At 42.1% G+C, this 18,397-nt stretch overlaps 1 protein-coding gene across 1 annotated transcript in view; it reads right to left on the minus strand.

Annotated features, from left to right (window-relative positions):
* CRACR2A (calcium release activated channel regulator 2A) overlaps nt 1–8,501 on the minus strand; it is a 51,752-nt gene extending 43,251 nt beyond the window's left edge. Inside the window, exon 1 of the mRNA XM_058800140.1 lies at nt 8,430–8,501. The gene's annotated coding sequence lies outside the window, so the exon portion shown is untranslated. The remainder of the gene's footprint in view (nt 1–8,429) is intronic.
* Between the last annotated feature and the right edge of the window lie 9,896 nt (nt 8,502–18,397).

An 18,397-nucleotide genomic window follows, 5' to 3' on the forward strand; every position in this document is an offset into this window, starting at 1 on the left:
ACTAAGATTTTGGTGAGCAAATCACTCAGCCCCTCTGAAATCATGTGAAAAAATTTGCAAACACAGGTAATTTTCCTTTCCCTCCCTCCTCTCTTTTATCACTCCAGTCATCCCAAGACTCTTGTTCAAATACTTTCCAGAACTGGAATAACTTTGGCTATATAGCCAAAGAACCTGTCAGAATCTTCCTAGTGCATTGTTACAACAAGGACAAGGAAAAACACTCAGAGGGAAGCCAAGAGATGTCTAAACCACCCAGTATCGTGCCACCTTAGGAAACTCCTCCCTCAGAATGGATCTTCCTTGAATTTTAATGTACAGCTGTCAGTGGTGCCTTATAAACCCCAAGACCTCTCTGCTGGGGCAAGCCACACTCCACACCCCAAGAGGCACCAAAGTCTGCCAGAGCATCCATGCCAGAGCATCCATAATTAACAAGGCTAGAAAAGGCTGTCATGGGGAATTCTGGTCACACATACAAGGGGATTTTGCCTATTAGAGCTGCCTGAACAGCTGTAAACTCTTTCTCTTGTGAGGAAAATTTCTACCTCAGAAAGTCTGACCAACATCTTTGCTCTCACTGTATATAGCCACCCACAAGTGGACCAGATGGAAAGCCACAATCAAACTACACTGGTGTAATAGTCTGGATAAAATTCTCCCTTCATACTGCTTTTACACACCTGAACCTCCATTACTTCAATACAGCTCACTTCTGGCTGACACCAGTGTATGAGGTGACAAACCAGACCATCAGCTTCAGCTTAGCAATGATACTAACTTAAAAACACGTGTAAAAACACCAAAAATCAATGGGACAAGTACAGCTTGCAGACAGTCTTGACAAGATCTGACCCAGACTCAAAATGCTTTTGGGATTTTTTAAAATTTTTTTATTTCAACAATTTCCAGAAGGCCACAACTTCAGGAACAGGCTGAGCTAATCAAGAGAGTAAGTGCTGCTAGTGTCTGCCTCTGCACAGTCCATCAGACTTCCTTAGGAAAAAAGAAAAACTATGCAAGGAACAAATAGCCTATTGTAAGTGAAAGAACAGAAATACAAAACCAGATCAAAAATGGTGGAAGAAAAGGCACTATATACACTTTGATGAAGTTGTTTGCAGTTAGCAAACAGTACAGTACAATTCAGCAAACATCATCATGCTTTCTAAATACTTCCATACACAAAATGAAATTACATGCATCATGAGAGCCGCACCTTCTTATAAATTGCCCCACCTTTTACACACATCAGAAAAACTTGCTACACAGCAAGTGTCTTCAATACAGCAGAAAATTAAATTAGAGCATCTGCAAAAATTCTTAATCCTTATGGCATCTTCTAAAGCTGATAGAGTTCATCATAATTCCTACAGTGTCCTGATAGTTTGCAAATGCTGGTAATAACATGAAAGATTAAAACTGCAATTTGTCCCACATTACCGAATCAGCACTCAGTAATTACCTCAAAGCCAGTTTCAAATAACATAGGTAGTTCCATTCACTCATGCATCTCCTTTAGAAAATGAATGGCTTACAAAATCAATTCCATTAAGACCTTTGATTTCCATTCTTTTAGCTACAAACACACTTCACTATGCAAAATAGGTGATATCATGATCTGATGCAAACAAGCATAGCTCCAAATACTAAACAAGGATGTGTGATTCACGAGGTTTCTGTCCATTAATCATGAGGGAAATTTTGGACGGCTCTAAAAAAGGGAGGTCACTGTTAATATTCCACAAGGTATTTCCATCATTTCCAGTCAGGTCTACTGCAAATCACCAAACTCTAGAAGTGCAGAACAATGTTGAGCCACAGATTTCACAAGTCATGACGTGTGACAACCCCATTCTCCCGAACTGTGATAGTTAAAAACATAGAGAGCTGTTTTGCCTCATATCTCTTCTGGTTTTAGGTTTCAGTGAAATATTTTTCTTAGCATGTGTCTACAGGTACAAATTTTCTGCAGCACACTTCAAAATATCATCAGCTGAAAAATATCGTAAGCTTATTTAATACCAAGGTCACCTTGGATTTATCCAAAACACTGTTATGAGAGAGAACACACGTCTTGCAAACACTACAAAATAAAAAATAGATTGCATACTTTTTCTACAAGAAATATTAATTTCCTACAACCAAATGTTAAAATAACCCCCAGCTGCAGTGCAGCATGCCTGACACATGAACAGGGACCTCTTCAGAAATAACTTAGTGTCAGAGTTAGCTATCAGAGTTAGTTATCCAGCACTGTGCTGAAAAGCTCCTAAAGCTAAAATGCATCACCACAAGAAGTCATTCTGTTCCCAACTGCTCTGCCCTGCTTTTAAACAAGTATTCATCCAGTTAGACAGTGAAATCTGTTGTAGAATCCTTTCAATTCCAACTGGAAAGTTACAGTTTATTTAACTTAATTAAGCCCAAGTGGCCTATCTAGGAAGAATCAAAAAAAAGCAGGACCTACAGAGAATGACAGAGGAATGGGATTGCTAAGACCAAAGAGAGCACAATAACCAAGCTCAAGTACATAGAAGTCTCCTAGGTAAAGGATTGAAGAAAAATGCTCCCTATGCACATAATACAAATCCACAAGAAGCAAACATGTCAGACACGAAAACCCACCCAAGGATAAAGAAGGTGGAGCACTGAACCCCTGGTTGCAAAGGCAGTGCAGTTCTGCCATCATGGAAGAGCAGACCAAACACAAATCTGCAAACAATGGCAGAGGAGATCATTCCTGAGAAAGATGACCAGATCAGTGGACTTCAGTGTTACCTCTAGCCATTTAAAAAAAGATTTTATGACCATCCAACGTAAAAATTTAGGTCCCACACTTAACTAGCAGAGATAAAAAGTTGTGTGCTCAAGAAAATACCTGGTTTTTCTCAATTATGACTGCGACAATTAACCTTTAAGCTCTCATGAAAGTATCATAAAGCTTGGCCTAAGCATTTGGACACCTAGAAACAACTGGATGAAAAAAAAAGGGGACATTGATCCTTCCAGTTTTGGCTTTTCAAGTAAAAACATGCAAGTCAGAAAATCTTGTAATGAAATGTATCATCAAGGCTCTTCCACACAGCCTGAATTCACTTCTCTCATGATGTACATAATCTCTCATGACTCTTCATCTCAGGACATTTTACACCATGGAGTGGGTGTGAGGAGTTTAACTGGAGGGAAGGATCTGGGGCAGGCTGGAGTTCCTGTGAGGGACCACAAGAAGATAGTCTGAAAGGAACGGGTCATGAAAATAATTTCAGGGAAGTAGCAAAGGCAGAGACAAAAGAAGAATCCTACATCCACTGGCCTGTAAAAGGAAAAACTAAGTTATGTAGAAATTCCTTTAGTGTAAGTAGTGTGTGGGAGAACCAAATTCTGTTTACAATCAGTCTTGACAGACTGTTTAGATTCAGTCTTAACAGAAACTCTCCAGCCAGACCTGATTACCTTTTAAAGATTAAAGGATCCATTAGGATCACCTACTTTGCTATCTGCAAGCTTAAAGCTTCACTTATACCACAACAAGGCTTTAAAACTTACTTACAATTTATTTCAAGGTAAGGGAGCTCAGCAGAAGTCAACGAGGAAAAAGACCTGGGAGAAGACATTGTGTGTTGTACATACACCAAAGTCATATAAATGGAATTTCTCCTTTTCAGAAGATTACTGGTTAAGAAAAACAAACGAAACAAACAAACAAAACCCCACCTTAAATCTAAAGAAGAAGGATAAAAATCCAGATTAAATATCTGAAGCAGTGTCTCAACAATATTAACTGTGAAACAGGAGAAAACCAGAAAATATGCTTGAAGTGATTAAGCATTAAGGATTCCAAAACAGACAGCCAAAGACTTTGGACAGAGACAAATTGCTCCCCACTTGGCATTTGTCCCTAGATGAATCCACAAATACACAAACTATGTCAATTCTGTGCACTATGATGCAGAATTCCAACTCTGACTGGTGAACATATCTTCATTAAACTTTTATTTTTAACATTTGCATCCAAGCAACTAGTTTTCACTGGGCTTGTAAGAAAATCTTCTCCCAAAAGCCAGCTTCCCCAGAGGAAGAGGAAGACAAAAGATCTGCCTGGATTCTTGCTGGCTTCTATGGAAGCAGCAAATAAAACTATCCATGTATTAAAATTCAGATGCCCAGGGTAAGCAGGCATATTCATTTATTCACCATCCTGCTTTTCAATATAAAAACAATAAAGAAAAACAACTAACAGGATATTTATTGCCTAAATCTTAGCAGTTCTTAGGGGTCCATACTAAAAAGGTAGGATTAAGTTAAAATGGACCTGTAAAGTGCTGCTAGGATCCTTGAGAAGTAAAGCTACTCAAGGTAAAGATTTTAGCAGAAATACATCTTTTCCTCTTGCTTCATTGCTTTGGATGCTTCCTTTTTAATGCATTTAAGAAGTCAAAAGCTAAGAGCTGCCTGAAAGTGCAAACTTCTTATGGAGGGACCCTGAATTTAGGGGCAGCCATCATCATGGAAATCACTTGCAGAATAATCACAAGATCATGAGTGAGAGCACCCTGCCTCTAGTCTGTGCAGGCTTAAGGACCCCCTGTCTCCTCTCCCTCCTTTTGCTCTTTCCACCTTATTCCAGAAAACTGGTTCAGAGAAGAATTCCCCACCTCTTGCTCCTCACCTGCCTGTTGGTTGCATGAACCTTGTGTCTTCAGAAACTGCTGGCCTATGCAATACCTGAGCAGGATGGTGGTACCAGTGTGCATGAGTATCTGAGTGGGTGTTTTCCTCACCAAGTCTGTCTTTATCTCTCTAAATTACCAATAAATCATTACTGCATACAAATACAGCCTGGCCAGCTACCTGTTTTGGGCTAAAACTATGGCTAACATCTGTGGCTGCAACATGAGGTTTATTTTGTCTCCTTGCAAACTGGACAGACATTAGCACTTCCAGAACTTGTATGAGAACTATTCCAGAACTATGTAGAACTACTCTACTATTATTTTGACTTATTTCTAAAACATCATTTGTTAATTCATAGATGTAAAAACTATTGTTAAGAAGGAGCATCTTACAACACATGCAACACATCCCAAACGTAGTTAAGTCAAAACTGGGCTGAGTCCATCTGACTGCAAAGAATCACAGAATCATTTATGTGGTAAAAAGCCTCTAAGCACAATTTATTGTGCTGCATTGTTCCAAGTACTGAAATTAAATGTGATTAACTGTATTGATAACAGCATTATATTAGTAAGTGGTGAAACATGACGTTCTGCCAGGAGATATTGCCAGTTCACATGGGCTGTTCCATTTGTAGACAAATTATTTGCACTGGAAACCCCTTTCCCCTGAAGTAAAGATCTGGAAAAAGTTTAAGTTAAATAGTATATATCCCTTTTAATTGTCTTATCATTCAGGTTTTCCTAATGACTCACTGCTAAATCAAGTTACTTTTGGCTGGTGAAATCAGATTGACAAGAACATCTTTAAAGTACACCATTTTCACAAAAAAACCCTTGAAATATTCTGCCTCCTCCAAAAGCCCGTGCTAAAAATGTAACATCTGAAAAAAAATCAAAACCTTTTATCTGCCTGAAAGCCAACAACAATTTGGCTTGAAGTCTAAAATACACTCTCTAGTTTTTCAAGGAATGTTACATCTTTAACTCAAGTCAAAGGATTTTGAGATGCAAATTAAATATTCTCTTCAAATAAGAATAATTTTTCATGGAAAAAACATTAGTATAAAATTTCAGCCTACTGTGCCACAGACCTTAGAGGACCCAAGTCAATGCAGATTCCACTAGAAGACAGAGACATATATTCCAAGTGTTTCCTTAGTTATCTGGCACTCAGTTTGAAGCTGGGTTGGCACAAATTATTGTCTTCAAAACTTTCAGAATTTCTAAAACTACAAACTTGCTCTTGGAAAATACCTTCACTTGAGTCAGTGGGACAGGTTTTATGGGGCAAGAGCATGTCAGTAAGGCACAAGAATATTTAGATTGCTAGTCCACTGGTTTTCCACTACAAAAAGTAATGGTAAAATATGATACTAAAAGACTCATATTTTCCTATATGCAGAACAAGATAACCTTCATGCTATCTGCTCCACACAGCTTCCTTCCAAGGCCTTGGAAACACATAAACAAATCCACTTATCTATGTTTGATTAGGAGGCTTGGTGTACTTCATCCTGTTCAGCTCTACAAAAAAGTCTTGCTATGCAAACAATTAAAAATGCATCATTACAGATTCTTAATTGGATTTTAATTCACTACTGGTTTTGAACAGAGATACAACCTCCCCTTTCTCTGTGACCCAATTACTCAGAAAGTTATCTTTACAATTGTGCAGGATCCCTAACTTCATTTCTGCTGCTCTTCAGTTAATGGAAGCTCCACAGCAAGACCCTTCACTTTCCTTGACACACCCTCTGTGAGACTAAGGAATGAGATGGGTCCAAAAATCTTTAAACTCAGTTTCAATCAGACACAGACATCCTGGTGCTTCTGCAAGGATTAGGTAATGAACAGGGGAATGAATTATGTTTTTACATCAGGTTTAACTTGAACTGACTAAATCTGTATTTTTCAACATGAGAAATAAAACTCTACAGATGTGTTACTCTCAGCTTGCATGTTGGGACAATATGTTCATATATATTAAGACTGCAAATTAGCAAAGAGTGGAGAGGGAATCAGGGAAGACCACTATACTCTTTACTCCTCCATTTACCCACCATTTACCCATCTAAAAAATGATGATAGGATATCATTTGTCAATGAACAGAAAAGGGAGAAAAAAGAGACCTGTTAGAAGCAGCACATTCATCCTGTGGTCTGAAGAAACCACAAACAAACTTGTAGAGTGGTGCTCTTTAGTGCATTTATTTCTGCTACTTGTTTTACTGTTATCTTCTAGTCTGCCACCAGATAAGAGGAAAGGGTGGTGGTGGGGGCAGAAATAGCTCACAAGGAACCAAACATATCTCATTCATTACAGCAGCAGTGAACTTAAGTCTCTAAGAGCAGGCAGACCAGGAGACTGTAAAGTATTACTGCCCTGAATCTCATTTGCTCCTTAATCCATTCACAGAAATGTATCTTCCTTTTTGTAATTCAGACTCTGTCTTTTGATTTCTTTTCTCAATTTCATGAAAGATGAGAATCTAGCTTAGAGAAGACCAACATTTAATTTTCACTTTGGGTGTAATGGTTCCCTTTTGATCTGTGCAATTTCTGAAGCTCAAATATGGGGACCAGAGTTCTTAGAACAACCCACAGAAAACCAATACATTTCTACCCATGCTTCAGAACAATTTACTTATTTTAAAAAGAAAAGTGAAACTAAGCTGAAAACTACTGTTGAAAACCACAAAATTGCAACTAAGAAAAGAGAAGACCACATTAAATTAGCCAACGTGTTCTAGAGGGATTTTACCATTCTCCCAATTGTGACACTACCCACATTTCACTACATGCAGTAATAATCTGTTCTACTGGTGTATATTACGAAATCTATTATCCTGCTAGCAGCACTTTTCTTTCATAACTGTCATTTACAGTCGTCATAAACCTTCAGTGTCGAGAAAGATAGAAAATTAAATCAGAGATCACCTAAGTACTACAGCAGAGTAAGAGAGACAGCAAACTATTGCAGGGGGACACAGGAATCATTTCTACAACCACCATGAACAGCAGTGCCTTCTTCTTCACCAAGCACTTGGTGGGCCTGAGGGCAGCCCTCAGCCACAAACTCAAGCATCTTCTGTATCTGCAGGGAAGCGAGAACCAGCGGGGCAGCTCCTCAGGGGCCAGGCCATCCAGGGATTTCTCTCTGACGGCATCGGCACGAAGCTACACACGAGGCACGGCGGGAGTGCCAGCACAACCCCTGCCTGCCGCCGGCCCTTTCGGGCACCCCGTAGGGCAGCATTCCGGGTGTGGCAGGAGCCATGGCAGAGGCAGCCCCGGCACGGAGCTGTCGCTCCCCACGCCAGCCCCGGCCCCCGGCGGACTCGGCTCCATCCCCGTGCGGGCGTTCGCGCCGAGCAGGCGCTGCGGGGGCTGCACCAGCCTGCTGCCGGCCGCTTCCAGCCCCTTCCTGCCGCCCTCCTGCCTGGCACCGAGCGGAAGCAGCGCCGAGGGCAGCCCCCCGCCCCGCCACCCAGCCGGGCCGCCGCTCCCCTCGGGGCCGGAGCGCGTTCGGTGCCAGGTGCCGGCCCCGCCGGGCCCTGTGCCCGCGGATAGCGCAGGAAGCGCGGCTTGCGACACAGCGGGGCTCGCTGGGACACCGGGGCTCTCTCTGCAGGGCAGGGCACGGCGAAGCGGCGGCCGCGGGTGCCTCCCCGCCGGGAGAGCGGTCCGGCCGGGCTCGGACCGGCCGTGCCTGCCCCGGCTGCTCAGGGCCGCCATGCCGCCCCCACTCACCTGCCGCAGGCGCCGGCCCCGCGGGCTGGCCCGGCCCGCGCTCCCCGGGCTGGAAGCGAGACCGCGGAAAGGCTGAAACCACTTTCCTAACTTTGTTTTGAGCACGGGTGACATAATCGGGCGAGGCGGGCTGTGCCCCAGGGGCGGGCCGGCCGGCCTGGCCGCTCTCCCTCCCTCCCTACCTGCAGCCGGAGCCCGGTTGCCCCGCCCGATCTCACCTCACCTCGGGCGGGAGCGACTCGCCCTCGGCGAGATCAGAGAGCCGGGGGAAGGCGAGGGGGTGAGCCTGCCCTGGTCTCTCTTGCAGCCAGGACTGCGTGCGTGATGGTTTTCCAGGGTAACGGTACGGGAAGCCTAAGCGGGTCAGGGCAGGAGGGCACCGGAACGCTCATCCACTGCAAGGTCCTAAGGCAGTGACCAGTCCAAATGGACCTGCTAGGATCTTCCCACCTTGTCATCTCAAACTCTTCAAGTTCTATTTGCAGAAGGTGGCAGCGGGAGACAGAATTGGTTCACATTTGATTCAAAGATTTCACTTAGCCCAAAGTAAATTTTGAAAAGCACCCAATTCCAAGTGGTCCCAAAAGAAGAGAAAAAACTTCGACTTAATTCCCATCACTTTAAGGCCTCTCAAGTGCAGAAGAGCTTCTAGGGCACCGTGTCCAAAGAAGGCTTCACCTCCCTTTTCTTGATCGGATGGTTTGGTTGCAGACACATCCGTGACATCAACTGCATTGGTCTGTTCTGATGTCCCTATCCACACTGTCCTCGGGTTCAACTACCGGCCCAAGGTAAAGCTTCACGCCCCCGAGGCACTCCTTTTCACACTGTTAAAGCCCTTCTACTTGCCTTCCCAATCCATCTTTCCTGAACAGCCTGAAACCCTTCAGGCTTATCTCCCTAAAGTAAGCTACAATCCCAGAGCTCTGCAAATCTTGCAGCTACAAGGGGAAACGTGAGGAAGACCAGCAGGTAGTCTGCCAAATACAGACACATACATAAGCCTGATAAAACTACTTACAAAGCACTACAAGTAATCATTTAATACAGTTATTGAACATTGAGTTGATTATGTGTTTTTAACTAGGATGGGTTCTGCAGAGGGAAGTATTACTTCACTCATTACAATGATTGACTGTAGGCTCGAGCAAGGCAAGCTTGGCTGTGGATTTACCATGCAGTAAAGTGCTACTTGACAGTTACTGCTCACATCCATGCTCTGTGAAAAAGGTAAATATTTGAAATTTGCTTACCACAGCAGCTGCCTTGTATGTACTGTGGGTGAAAACAGGCACACAGGTACTTATCATGAAATCATCAGCCTGCTAAATACCATAATACTCTGCACATGCTGATTTGACTCAGCCTAACTCTTCTATTTAACCTTTTGCTAAGTGAGTAAAACAGTGGGTAAAAGATAGAATTGCCTTTCTTTTAAAGGTGTGGACAATCTTACAAGACACTCTTTCAGAGAAATGAAGGCACACTATCAGCTGCAAAGTACAAGATATAATTCAAAAACTTTTGAAGAAACTGAAGACAGCATATAGAAAGTTTCAGAACAGCAGAGAATTTGTGATGTGCAGGGGTAGGAAAGCTCACTGAAATAGCATTTGCAAACTTAGTGGTAACTTTTGTGGATTAAGACTTCAAGGAATATATCTTAAAATTGAACACTGCTTAGGTATCTTGTTGCAACCAGTCATTCCATTTTCTTCCTTACCGTTCAGTATGAGGCAGTTTAGACTTTTCAGTTTCTTTAAGAAAATTGTGGGGCCTACTAAGCAATAGTAGAGGAGCTGGTCAATGAAATTTTCTAGGTCTTGTCTGGACAGCTAATGCTGTTTTTATATATATCTGTGAATACTTCTGAGTATAGCTAGAGAACCAGCTAGAAATGGTCTATTGCTCTCTGGTTTTATTCTCTCTCATAGCAAAAAGTTGTGGATTGTGTTGCAGTCGTGTACTGCTGTGATTTCTTTCAGTAATTTCTGATCATATACCTTCATATGCATTCCATTCCCTAGCTGGTAGAGACAAAGACCCTTATGGTCTTGAGCAGCCACAATTTGTTCTTCATGAACGGCCAGAATCAAATTCATTACCATATCTCTCTCCTGAAATAAGAGGATTGAAAAGCAGTAAACTCATATACTGTGATGTCAGAGACTGTGACGCTAACTGCAAAGAGAAAAAATAGCCCAAGAATAAATGTGCACAGGCATGAATCTACATCTCAACACAGATTGCACTTCAACACAAATTACGGTGCTAAATGGAATACTTGAAAGAATGAAACCCTTTTATATGGGTCTAAAATTGTCCTCTATGAAATCTAGACATAAACTCACTTGATTTTCTTCAAGGACTAAAAGCAGGAGATTTTGAAAAATTCTGGTGTGCAAAACATATTGTCTGGAGCTAGGATCCTTCTGACTGCTATGTTTAATGTACAGTGAGTTAGAAACTGGATGACAGTTTCTACCACTGGGTTATACAAATGCCAGAACTACAAACAGAAACATGTGGTAGGCAGAAGACAGCTTGCAGCTCTTAAATCAGGAAATGCCAAGTGCAATATAAAAATAAAACAACCACCCTTTAAATAAAACAGGCTGTATTTCACAGTTTATTCAGGGTGATGTGTGTTTATTTCAGTCTGCAAAGCCATCATACTGCTGGGATGCAAGGGGTCATTTTCTTCTGCATTTAGGCTATCAGTAGCAGGCCTATTTTGTCTTTCCACTCTAATGCAGCTTTTAATTGCCTATGAAATTGCACCACCCTGAGGGAATTTCATACTAACATTCAAAATTGTGTTTTCCTTCTTTATGCTCAAGGATCAGAGGAAAAGTTACAGAACTGGAGTCATAAACATGCTGCAAGAAATTTGCAGATTTACAGTAAACTTTGCCAGAAACGTACAGCAAAAACGAAGTTGCATTAAGTGACAGGTAGAAAACTGGAGGTATTCCAGCTTGATCAGCTCTAGAGTAATCTTGCTTGACACAGTAAAGGGGACACACGTTGGATTTCATGCTCACATCACCTGCAGTGCAGTATGAGTTTGATTGGACTGCACCAAAAAAAAAAAAGCAAGACTTTTCTAAAAATCAAGATTTAATTACAGAATTAATCTGGCTGTCATCCACTCCAACCAACCTGTTGCTTACAGCGGAGGCAGGTTGTCCAGGGCCTTGTCCAACTGGAATTTTAATATTTCCAAAGATGGAAACTCCACAATATCCATAGGCAATCTCTTCTAATGCTTGGCATTGCACACAGTAAAAATATTGGGTTTTTTATATTTAGGTGGATTTCCTGTATTTTAATTTGTGTCCACTGCCTCTTGTCCTTCCATTTTGCAGAAGAGACAGGCTTTGTCTTCTTTATATCCTCCAACCAAGTATTTGTATACATTGGTAAAACTCCCTTCCAAGCCTTCTTTCCTTCAGGCTAAACAGTCTCTCAGTATCTTCTCAAATATTTCAATCCTTTAATCATTTTAGGAACAGTTTTCTGAATTCACTCCAGTACATCCATGTCTCATACTGGGAAATGCAGGACTGCCTCCAACACCCCAGATGTGGTTGAGTGCTCAGTAGAAGGGAAAGATCATCTTCCTCAATCCTGCCAGACACACTCCTCCCCTCCAAGGGAACTTGCCATCACATTGGCCAGCTCTCTCCCTCAGGGATGCATCCCATCAGGTTCCACAGACTTAGAATCCCAGACTACCTCAAGTTGGAAGGGACACATAATGATCAGTAACTCCAAATCCCTGCTCCCCACAGCACTAACTAAAGATAAATATACAACTAAGAGCATCATCCAGGTGCTCCTTGAACTCTGACAGGATTAGTACCATCACCAGTTTCCTTGGGGAGCCTGTTCCAGTGGTTGACCACCTTCTCAGTGAAGAACCTTTGCCTGATGTTTAATCTGAACCTACCTGGTGCAGCTTCACTGCATTTCCTTGTGTCCTGTTGCTGGTCACCGGGGTGAGATCAGCCCCTCCCCTCCACTGCTTGCCTTCAGGAAGCTGTGGACTGTGATGAGGTCACTCCCCAGCCTTCACTTCTCTAAGCTAAACAGACCAAGGCAACCTCAGCCACTTCCTCCTAAGTCTTGCCTTTGAGACCTGTCACCACTTTTGTCACCCTCCTCTGGACACACTCCAGTAGCTTTATATCCTTTATTCATTGTGACACTCAAAACAGCCCCCAGCGCTCCAGGTGAGGCTGCCCCAGAGGAGAGCAGGACAATCTCTCCCTTGCCCAGCTGGCCATGCCATGCCTGATGCACCCCAGGACACGCTTGGCCCTGCTGGCTGCCAGGGCACTGCTGGGTCATGTTCCTCTTGCCAGAGTCCCCCAGGTCCCTGTCCACAGTGCTGCTCTCCAGTCTCTAATCCTCCAATTTGTATGAATAACCAGGATTACTGTGTCCCACAAGGAGAATCTAGCACTTGGTCTAGTTAAATTTCATATAGCTGGTGATGGCTCAGCTCTCCATATCTCTCTGCAGGACCTCTTTACCCCCAAAGAAGTCCACAGCTCTTCCTAATTTAGTATCATTGACAGACTTATTGTATGTTTGATTCCTGTGTCCAGATCATTTATGAAAACATGGAAGAGCACTGGCTGTAAAACTGAGCGGTTGGGAATGCCGATGGTGACTGGCTGTCAGCCTGATGTAACCCCATTTACCCAACATATTTTGGATTTGTCTACCTTTGTGCTGGGCAATTGATGAAGAGTAGTATCAAAAGCTTGGTAAAATTCCAAAACTCTACATTTACTGGCTTCCCTTGGTCAATTAAGGTGCATGACCTTATAATGAAAGGAAATTAAATTGGTTAGCCAGACTTTCCCCTTGTGAACTTGTGTTCATATAATCAATGACTGGATTGTCTCTCAAAAAAACCTTCTCTGTAATTTCACCAGGCACTGAGCAGTAAGACTGGCAGGTCTATCCTTACCTTCTTACCCTTCTTGAAACATTGCCAGCTTCCAGTTGACCCAAGACCACTGAAGAAAAATAATGCAGCGAGGTCCTGTGATAGCTTTGTCTGGCCCCATCAGTATCCTGGGATCAATCCTGTCAGGCTCCACAGATTTATGTGCATCCAGCTTGAACAGCTACTCTTGTTCAAGTTCAGGGTCAGCTGGCAGTTCATCATCCCCTCCGTCCTGGTCTTCCAACACAGGTCTCCTGGGATCCCAGGACCCAGCATTGGTGTTAAAGACAAAGACAAAAAAGGCATTAAATACCTCTGCATTGTCTGTATCCCTGTTTGTGAGGTGACTGACCCCATCAATCAACAGACCAGTGTTCTCTCTGATTCTCTGTTTGCTGTTAATACATTTTGAAAAGCCTTTTTTTCCTTCAAAGTGCTGGCCAGCTTGAAGTCTAGTCGAGCCTTGACTGCATTAATTTTCTCCTACAGTGCCAAACAGAATCTCTCTAGTCCTCCTGTGTTGCCTGTTCTTGCTTCCATTGTCTGTACAGTTTCTTTTTGCCTAACTTCTATAAGATCCCTGTTCAGCCCTTTGCACTGCTTGCTTGACTCCCCTTCCTTTGGAATTACCTGCTACTGTGTTCTTAAGAGATGGCTCTTAGAAAGTGACTAGCATTCATGGACCCAAATACCTGAAGCAGATCCCCAGAGGTCCCTGCTAGTTAGCTCCTTCAGCAGCCCAAAATCTGCTCTTCCCATATCCAGGGACAAAGTTTTCCTGGTATTTTTCTCCAAACACCAATTATTTGAAACACAACTACTTGGTGGTCACTGTGATCAAGACAGCCACCAGTCACCACTTCACCCCTGAGACCCTCTGTGTTTACAAACAGCAAAGCTGGGAGGGGACCTGTCCTAGGTGGCTCCCTTAGTCCCTGCACAAAGAAGTTATCCTCCATGTGCTTCAGCAATTTCCTGCACCTGTTTGTTTCTGCTGTATGATACTAACCAGTTGATGCCTGGGAAGTTAAAATCTTCCAGAAGGACAAGGGCAGATGAACTAGAGATATCCCTCAATTCCTTGTTGAATAATTCAGCATTGTTGTTGTTGTCTCTCCTGGCTGCTTTGACTTTCCTCACCCTGTCCATGCAAGCTCAGGACAGCACTGCTGTTTTCCCCCTGGACCACCTTTCCTTGCTGCCACCACTTGTATGCTTCCTTTGGATGTCTGAGTTCAGTCAGGAGCTCCTTGTTCCTCCATGAAGGCATCTTGATTCTTTTGCTTGGCTTTCTGGGTGTTGGGAAGGAACATTCTCAGGCATAATGTATAATAAACTATCAAAAAATAACAAGAAAAGTATTTCCTTTCATATAACACACATCAAAAATGTTTTCGTTAAGCCATGTGCAGCTCAGCATTGGCATATGAATAACTAGAGCTGTTGCATAAATGGGCACTTTTTCCAGTGAGGCACCATCAGCTCCACAAGAAGGCATGAATTGACAGGAGTATTTGTGTAAAACAAGGACATCTACATTGCTTATTTGCCCCATCCCTCAGAATACAGGGCAGCTTCCTAACTGCAGCTCAGCAGTTGCTGTCTCTTGTGGCTTTAAAGGAAACCAAACAAGCTCTCTAATACACAGTGACCTATTTCTTCCCTCTTAATACTGAACGTACAGTCTTCGTGCAGGCTCATGTCTATCATGCTCTTCCAATCCCTTTCCCTCAGGGCTAAGCAAACCCATTTCTGAAATATTAAAAACCACAACATTCCCAGGGGAACATTAAAAGCAGTTCTTCAAGTTGATTTTTTTTCCCCATCACATTTTACAGCCATGCTCTTCATATTTCTCAAACTGAAAAGAATTAGCATTTAATTTTTATTTTAAAAGAAAAACACCATTTTAGAGTGTTTCCCTCTGAGGATGTGGAGCCAGCAGTACAGTGGAAGGACTTCTCTCTCAGTCTGTGCCATGAAACAGTTCTAATTTTACTCCATATTCCACAGTTTGCTGAACCATAAACCAGTCTTTAAAAGACTGTCACTAAAAATCTTGATCTCCTCTCCTAAGGGAAAGGTATCCTGGATCAAATCCAGCATTAATTATATACCGCCTTACCAATTCCCCCCACGTTCATGCTGAGGTGGTAAACTGTATTTTTGTCCACAAGCTGTCCATCTGTGATGAAGCATTACATAGATTCCAGCCCTAAAGTGCACAGATAGCTCAAGGCTCTGTTAGATACATACCTTCCACTCAGGGATTTTCAGTTTAAAAGGTTACTATAAAGAGAATTATATTGTCTTATTGAATGCAATTCTCATAGATAGGCTATGAAATTCTGTTGAGTGAGGGATTTTGTGCATCAAAGAAGAACTTTCAGAAACTCACCACCTTTATAAGCATGCTTGATGGAAACCTGTTTTTTTTACAAAGAGACAGCATAGGTTTCTATTCTGAAATTTGAAAATCGGTCATATTTACCACCACAGCAGCTAAACGCCAAAAAAAAATTGAGATCTATTGCATCACCTTATGTAATACACAACAAAAGACAGTTTCTTTCCAGATATCAATTACTTCACGGAGCAGACAATTTAGAGCAATAGCAGTTTTCTCCAATTTGTTAATGCAAACCATAACATTTTTGCTCCTTTTGCCACACTACAGTGGTCAATTAAATACAGTAAATTTGATACCACACACTTGCCATGGAGGAGATGCTAAGACAAGATGTGTGCAATGTCACTGGAGTGGGGATATTGCAGGAAGCATGGTGGAAGAAGCCAGAAGCCAACCAGTTATGTTTACAGCAGACAGCAGCACTTTGCTCCCCATGCTCCTTGCAACAGTGCTCAGATGAGGTGCTGTAGCTACACCTCTCACTTCTGACAGCTCTGTGTCATTTGTGCATCACTTCTGTAAGTCTGCTCTCATCACAACGCATCAAAAGACATGAAAATCTGACTACAGGAGAGTCCCCTGACTCTCCATCCCGTACTCCATCCCACTGGGAATATATAAACATTGCTAAACATCCAGGAAGATCATCAGCATGAAAACTGAATTTAAAAATTTTGAAGGACAGATTTAAAGCAATAATATTCTTATGTTCTCTCCCCTTCTTGCATCACTCCCCAGCCCCAGTGTACATGCACACTCAAGCACCCTTTCACTTATGTAACCATTTTTCTCCCGCTGATTCCCCCCTGCCCCAACCCCAACTTCTCCATCTCTTGTCCTTGTCTTATCCCATTGTTTTGGGTCATATTTCTTATACTAAAAATAAAATTCAAAACAATTTAAAAATATCAGCCTGGAGTAGCTATTTAAGTCACTCTCATAAACATCCAGTAATTAGCTGATAGAGCTTTGTCAGGCTACAGTATTTTCAGCAGCTGTGTTAAAATATGTGATGATAGTATTTGTGTCAGCCAGTCTCTTTATAGAAATAAATCTTTTTAATGTAATCTCCCTAGTTAATACATAGACAACAACACAGTGTATCCAATATCCAGTCATCCTTTGAAAGTCTTATTTGCACCAAGTGTTCTCAGCTGGGATTACTTTCTTGGAACTTTCACCAGCTCAAAGGTAGATACTGACTGGAAAAAAAGACTACATATACGAGCGTCTTGGCCACCTCCAGGTCTGTAACCAAACACATCACTTAATACAATACAGTGCATTAGCATATTCCCACTACAAATTAGCTTTTAACAATGCTCCAGATACTTCATCTGTTTCACTTTATGGCAACATGAATGCAAACAAAGCATGGGAACAGGAAAAGGGAGGCAAGCAGGCCAAGGCCTTATGTTGTTCCTGAAACCTGGACACGAGTCAGGTGCTCACTGCCTGTATTGGTTTATATATTACATTGCTTTAGGAATTCAAGGGAAGAAAAATGTATTGGTGAAGAAGCTGAGTAAAGATAAGAAACACTTGAGGTTGTTGCTTTTGGTGTCACTATCATTTCATTCCCTTTAAATTACATTTGGCATTTATTAGTTAGAAGGCAAACAGGAAATGGATATAACTGATATTGGCTTGGAAACATAATGTCATTTCCACTACCTGCCTTCCTGATTGGCACCGTCTCCGGATATGAACCCAGCAGCTTCCAAATGCTGATACATTTATCCTTTCTTATTCTTCTTTCATCCCTCTCTAATTACAAAAATGTTTTTCTAGAAAGGAAAATATTGAAACAAAAACACCTCAAAGATGTTCAAAGGCAATATACAAAATACAAATACAGAAATGAATGACATTTCTAGCCAATAAAGGCAATAGCTGAGAAGAACATAGCTTCAGACTTGTTTTAGCAGCGGAGTCATAATCTCTTTTGCAAAAGACTCTAAAAGTAGTAGCAGTAAATTAATCTTCAAATGTCTGCAAGTAAATGTGCAAACAGCCAGAACCAGCTGGTTTGCAATCCTTAACATGACAGCACTATCAAACTCTTAACAGCTCAAAGCACACAAGGAAGAGAAACTCATTTTATGGCACGGTATTCCATGGAACTGATTGCTGTCTGAAAAGGTCCTTTCCCTATACTCTCTACTAAACTGGAGGTTTTTTTCCTTATTGCAATATACACCAAATACTTTCCCTATTTCTGTACATCCAAGTGAGCACTTTCCAATTAAAAAATCCACTCGAACATGCAAATTTCCAGTCTTGGTGTTGTACAGCTTAGCTGTCTCTTGTCCATTCATTACCATAGGAAGGAAATGTGACCTCTCCAACTAAATCCCCAAGTGAGGACAAGCATAGCACTCAAATTGCTGGATGTTTTATGTGGCACAATTATCTGAGTATGTGGAAGGAGTGACTACTCCTCTACTACCTTTTCTGACACAGGAATGTATGGGGATAAACCTGGCTGACATGATAAGGGAGGCAGTGATGGAAACCAAACCTGATCCATCACATTACCTGATAAGAGCATGTAAGGGTGTGCAAAAGGTTATTTCATCCTGGACTTTGGAAATGGTA

This window comes from Ammospiza caudacuta, chromosome 2 (genome assembly GCF_027887145.1).
Source record: "Ammospiza caudacuta isolate bAmmCau1 chromosome 2, bAmmCau1.pri, whole genome shotgun sequence".
NCBI lineage: Eukaryota > Metazoa > Chordata > Aves > Passeriformes > Passerellidae > Ammospiza > Ammospiza caudacuta.